Consider the following 6,778-nt stretch of genomic DNA (forward strand, 5'->3'; position numbering starts at 1 on the left):
AAATGTTTTTTTATTGTAATAGGCAAATCATTAACAAAATATTTATAAAATATCTTCTATATGCTGTGCTAAGTCCTGGGGACACCAAAAATGGGGGGAAATAATTGGTCCCTAACCTCAAGGAATTCACATTCTAACGGAGGAAACAAATTTGACAATAATTAGGAAAATACAATATCTATACAGACTTTGGAAATTTAGGAGAAAGGCACTAACACTTGAGGTGAAGGGAGAGGGTAGGAAAGGATATAAAAGTTTAGATTTGAGTCAAATTTTGAAGGAAGTAAAGTAGTTATATTGCTTTGTTGAACTAGGAAGCAGTTCAGAAAACACTAAATAAAGCAAAGGAAATAAATTAAAAATTAAGAAACACATTACTTCATCTTTGATTTGTAATCTTCTCTCCCTTTGTCTTTGCCTCTGCCTCTCTGTTTCTGTCTTTAAGTCTTGTCTCTGTCTGTGCAGGTTGATAGTTCTTTTCTATTCATTATTATGCTTTTCTTGGATTTCAGAAGAGCTTCTTTCAGTGCTGTGATATAGTTCAACACCTACAAGGTTACAGGGAAACAAAGACAAGACCAAAACCAATATCTCTGCCTATAAGGAGCTTATCTTCTGTTAGAGAGAAAGAATATGTACATAGATTCTTGAAAAGTTTAAAGTAACTCCCCATATGGAACAAAACTCCCCTTATTTAATTCTTCTCTATGAACTTTTCTTACACTGGGATTTTTCTTTCAACTTATCTTCTGTTTTAAACTTCTGTGGTACAACAGTTCTCCACACCCTCAAACTTTCTTTCTTTTTTGAGCTAGTACATGTAACTCCAAGAGTCAGAATTTTCCTTGCATACTAAACTTTTAGAGGTTCTAATCAACTGCAAATAATAACTGGATAAATTATTTGCAACTGGCAAACATTTTTATATTAAAATAAAGTGTTCAAACAAAGTTAACCAAACTCATAGCATGGGTAAATTAAGCAATATCTTCTTGGGTTGTACCTAATAAAATTGCAAAAAGGCAACTTAAAAAAGAGCTTCCTCCAATGTTTATTGGTTACTTGATCTTGAATTAGATACTAGCCTCTAATCTAACAGGTCTGAGGTCAAGAAAGATGATTCACTTATTCCTTACCTCCTCTCTCCAACCCTCAGATCTAAATCAAATTCATCATAGGAGCTGAACTGACCTTTTTTTATTTTTTTAATTTTATTTATTTAAGGCAATGGGATTAAGTGACTTGCCCAAGGTCACACAGCTAGGGAATAATTAAGTGTCTGAGGCCAAATTTGAACTCAGGTCCTCCTGACTTTAGACCCAATGCTCCATCCACCGCACCACCTAGCTGCCCCTTGAACTGCTCCTTTTTAAGTTCTTTGTCTTTGTGACTGACCATGAACCTTGCCCTTTAGTCTTTGTTTATCTTTGGCAGCAGTAAGCTGTCCCAACCCATACTCTTCCTGATGAGACTTCTATATCCCCCTATCAAAGATATAACAATATAGGAGATGAAGTAATGGATTTGTAGTTGAAAGGCCTTGGGGCAAATCCTAGACTTGTTAAATCTGATCCTCTGTAATTTAGGGCCATCTTTTTGAACTTTGGTTTTAAAATGAGATTATTAGAGATGGTAATAAAGTCTTTAGTAATGCTCTGACTATTCCCCTATCACAATTGCTACAACTAGACATGAACCATATTTTCAGTCTGATATAACTATACATTTCTGAAATATAATGCAATTCATGCATTTACCATCAAAGGTATTGGTGTACCCATTGTCCTGGAAGGAAGGTTGGGGTTATCAGAAGTCTTAATATGCCTGCCATTTCCTTTTCTTTTCTTTTTTTAAAAAGGAATAGAATGTATTTGGGAAGGAAGGTGGTACTTCTTTAACGAAAGCGGATATTTTCCTTATCAGAGGCTCTGCATTTATGAGAAGGAACTTGCTTTCTCTTTTGGAACTGGACTTTTTTTCTGAGAAAGCAAAAGTTTTTCTCAGAAAGCAAGAGGGAACCAAAGTCATTTTTCTGCATAATAGACATATCTAATGGTGACTGGAACACTGGTGCAATTCCAAGTTCCAGAAATCAGCATGGTGAACCTGACACTTGGAGGGCTCTCAGTGTTGGCCATAAGATTCTTTCTTGTGTAGGGTTAGTAGTGCTCCTTGAATTCCATGTTTTCTCAGCTTTCTGTGTTTCTTGTTTGTGGAGCCTTTGGCTGAAGGGCAGGATCGGCTTGGTTGGTGTCACTCCAGGCCCAAGGGAAAGTGTGAGATGAGTTCTGTCTATTAAGTTTTTTTCTGCATGCTGAGCCAGTGAAGGAAGTGTTTTTTATCTTTTCCCTAAAGCTGTTTTCTAGAAGGGGTTTACTCTGGGAAGAATCAATTATTCTGTCTGAGACCTGGAATTGTTGCTTTTTTGGGGGTCACTGTGATAGGATTTTTAGGGCCCCTGGATTGAGAGAGTTTAAGGTCCCTTGTTGAAGGAAACGAGTCCTTCGACTTTCTTTGGCTGCCTTCATAGTCACCCCTCTCAGTCTTTTTCCTCCCTGGCACTCCAGAAATTGCCCCTGAATCCTCCGTTTTGGGAAAAGATTGGGAAAGCTTTCTGGAGAACAGGGATTCTGTGGGTTCTGCTCATAGGAGACTTTGTTGGTGGTCTGAGTTTGAGGCATGGCTCCTTTTAGAAGAGATCCTCCACCCTGCATCCCCCACCCTGATTTTTTCCTTTGAAGTCTTCTACTTCGTGTGGGATTGAACCAATGGCCTTACCCTGTCAATCCCAGGGAGTCTGTGGCTCTATATTACAGTATTCTCCTTCATTCCTACCATTTTCAGCTTTCAGAGTCTACTGATAGTAATCTTGCTACTTATATGTACCTAAGCATATACCAGATCTTTGGCTCCTAGCCTCTTGAATAAAATTAAAACTGAAGGGTTGGGTATATTTGGGAAGTGTACCAGAATTTGGTGAAAGAAAGAGCTCCTATGCAGAAGTATGCTATAGTAATGCCTTTCAGCATCTTGTTCATCCAGTAGTTGGAAAAAGCCAGGATTTAATTGCTATCAGATTATTATAGATAAAGGACTTGCCTACAGAAAACAGTGGTTAAGAGTAATTATTGGGGCAGTTAGGTGGTGTAGTGGATAAAGCACCGGCCCTGGAGTCAGGAGTACTTGGGTTCAAATCCGGTCTCAAACACTTAATAATTACCTAGCTGTATGGCTTTGGGCAAGCCACTTAACCCCGTTTGCCCTGCAAAAACCTTAAAAAAAAAAGAGTGATTATTGACCCTTTCAGCTTACCAGCTGCTGTTCTCAAATATAGATTCTCAATTTTATATATGTGTGTGTGTGTATAAAACTGAGATGCAATTGTTAATAAGGGAATAGATTGATATTTGAATAATGATTGACTGTATTTATAGTTCAGCCACTGCAAAGGCATTCTATAAATGTAATTCTTTTATGTCACCTGTTGATCTACAGGAGGTATTTCTATTGTATACAGTAGAAAGAAACTTTGGGAAATGAATGCTCAAGTTCCTTTCTATATGATTTGAGGAGAAAATTGTAACCTTATATGAGAAAATTTCTATAATAAACATTTTTTATTTGAGAAAATGATTGATATTATGCAAGTGTTCATAAAAATTTCATTTGTATCTAATAATACCTTAAATATGTTTTCTCTGGCCAACTCAATTTGTACTGTTTTATCTGTGACTTACTATATTTTCCCACTTTATTAAGTTAATTTGTACAGTACATATTCAGAGAAATTTCTACGATGGTAGATAAAAGTATTGCAAGAATAGTGTTGTTTTCTGATCCTATTACTCAAAAAATCACAAATTTTTATAGATTTATTCAGTTAAAGAACTATCAGGAAAGTTTGCTAGGGTATTCCCCTTTGAATCTGAATCTATCTATGTCTAAAACATATTCAATTACCTGTTGCTAAAGAAAAAAAATTTGAAAGATGAAGTGAACTATTTAGAACAATTTATTGATTAGGATCTCAAGTCTTTAATAATGAATCAGTAATTTTCATTGCCATAAATTTAAACTTTTTTTAAAAAGACCTTGAAAATAGATCAATTGACCCATACAAATGATTTTTTTAAGCAACTTGATCTGGTGTCTTTTAGATATCTAATGATATATAACTGGTAAGTGTAGGTATTGAACTGTATCAAATCCCCTAATTTAGTATTCTCTATTCTCAAAAATATTTGATACAAATCACTCTCAGACTAAACATAAGAATAACATCAGTAACTTTTAAAATATATAAGTGCAAGTTGTGTACTCTGTAAGAGTGCAGTTATTTTTATGGGTCTTTAGGAAGAAAGCAAAAAAGGAAATTCTCATGATTAAGTACAGTTCAGTGTTCTGTTTCAAATGAAATTCAGTCATTTTCAAAGTAGAGGTCAAAACCTGTAAAACATGTAATTATTTTAAATGCACTTATGTTGGCAGGTTGTAGATCAACTTAATAAAATTTGCTCAGTTATTGTTGCGCATAAATATATTCATTAGGCATTGATTAGCTTTCACTGTTCATTTGAGACTTTTGTGGACCAGTTATTTGTTCCAGATCCATATTGTGTTCAATGGGATCCAATATTTTGAGAGAAATAATAAATTTCAAATCTGAGAAAGACCATAGAAAGCTTTCAAAGTACTTTCTTATTTGTGACTTTAAAATTGATGAGAATTGCATCAGAATATTTCTACAAAAGTAACAATTGTCCTCTAAAGAAAATATTCATTTCTCTTTTCAGTCAAGCTATTCAACAAAAAAGTGAAAAAATTTGTGTGATTTTCTTTGGACGGGATCCATCAAGAAACAATTCGAAAATGTCTTATTTGTAGAAAGTAATTTTCTTTTGATTTCCATTTTTAAAATTAATTTTCAAGGGGGAAGAAAGGCGTGGAAATAATTTTTTTTTTTTAGAATCAAAGTACATTTATGCACTGAGACTCGCCCAGCTGAGTGTCCGTTACAGGCTCAGGGGAAGCCAGCTCTTTGGTGCCAGGCACTGTGCTGTCATCTGTGTGCTTCTGTCTGAGGTATTGATCCAACAGGGCAGTCAGCTGAAAGGGCTGGTGCTGGAGGAGGGAGTGGGTCTGAGATGACAGGAGGGTCAAGCCCAGCTCCCCCTGTGAGGGTAGGTAGTTTGGAGTAGTTCACAAAACCTTGATAGCTGAGGATGGTGTCATCAATGCAAACCAAGTAGAGGTAAGCAGGCATGCTCCTCAAGACTCAAAGCATCTCCTTGGCCATGGGTTCTAGGCTTGCCAGCAACATATTATGCCCAATGAAGAGAGGCAGCAGGTTTTGGTACTTGGATTCTGCCAGGAATGGCCTCAGGATTGAATTGGGAAAGATCTTCACAGAGATGTGTTTGTGAAGCTGGTACCTGACAAGAAGCTTGTCCTTAGCACTCAGAGCCACATTCTGACAGACAGCAATCATTCGATTTTTTTCTGAAAACTTCTGTCACCTCCCTCCAGAGCCGTGGATTCAAGCCCAACTCCTCAGAAGGTGACTTGGGAGGTGGGGACAGCCAACATGGGGGAATGGCAGGTTTGGGGGGAATATACTGGGTCAGTGCCATCAACTTCTGTCGTTCAAAGTGAATAACTCGAAAACATCGGGTGACAGCCTTGGAACCATGGGGAACGATCTGGATGGTGTGTAGCTGGCCAGGCCAGAGCCGGAGGCCACAGCTCAGGAATCCAACCGCAGCCATCACCACGTTTGCCACAAGTCCCCTACATGTCCCCCAAATAAATTTTTCCATAAAAAAATTTTTTAAAGCTGTATCACAGGAAGATATTGAAGGCATTATGCCATTTCTCTCACCTCTACTTCTCAGTCTATTCCATTCTCCCACTTTTTCACCCTTTTCCAGCACTACCCCCCAGTTTTTTTTTGTTCTTGTTGTTATTGGTATATAACTAACATCTGCCAACAGTATGAATCAAGAGACAAAGATATTTGTAAAAATATATATATATATATATATACAATGAGGAGAGCAGTTTGATTAGATAACCTTTAAGGTGTCTTTTAGTAGAAAATCTATTACTCTAACCTTTGGAACTAAAGGGAAGGTAGAGAAGGGAATAATCATAAATTAACAGGTATTGTGCTAAGTACTTAAACGCTATCTCTTGCTTTTTTAAATTTTTTATTTATTTAAGGCAATGGGGTTAAGTGACTTGCCCAAGGTCACACAGCTAGGCAATTATTTAAGTGTCTGAGGTCATATTTGAACTCAGGTCCTCCTGACTCCAGAGATTGGAAATCACCCACAAGTTTCTGATCTGCTTCAGTAAAGGAAGTCGCCACAAGAAGTAGCTTCTACAGGAAATCACAGATCTGGATCAAAGGGGAGAACGTGAAAGTACTGGCTATCTGACCTGCCTTAATCTCCATTTAGAAAATTGCTGAGGATGGAAGGAAATTTCTTCACATTGGCATTCACCACTTTTAGAGAAATGTTCTCTTTAAACAGAGCAAAACTAACCAAACGCTTCAGTCTAACCGTCTGTATAAGATTTGTCTGGTAAACTCTTTAAAACACAGTAGAGAATAACATTTTCTGCATTACCCATCCTTTTACAAATCTTTTACAAATTCAATGACATACAACTTGAAGTAAAACTATAATCAAGTCAAGTTGTAGAAATATTTTCTTACTAAAGTCATCTTTGGCTCTTAGATTATGAACCCACTAACTTTTATTAAAGCTTTTGACTA

At 36.8% G+C, this 6,778-nt stretch overlaps 1 pseudogene; it reads right to left on the bottom strand.

The window, feature by feature from the left end:
- Positions 1–4,968: 4,968 nt before the first annotated feature.
- On the bottom strand, positions 4,969–5,765 carry LOC141489382 (large ribosomal subunit protein uL10m pseudogene; annotated as a pseudogene).
- Positions 5,766–6,778: the final 1,013 nt, after the last annotated feature.

Source organism: Macrotis lagotis, chromosome 5 (assembly GCF_037893015.1).
Source record: "Macrotis lagotis isolate mMagLag1 chromosome 5, bilby.v1.9.chrom.fasta, whole genome shotgun sequence".
Classification (NCBI taxonomy): Eukaryota; Metazoa; Chordata; class Mammalia; order Peramelemorphia; family Peramelidae; genus Macrotis; species Macrotis lagotis.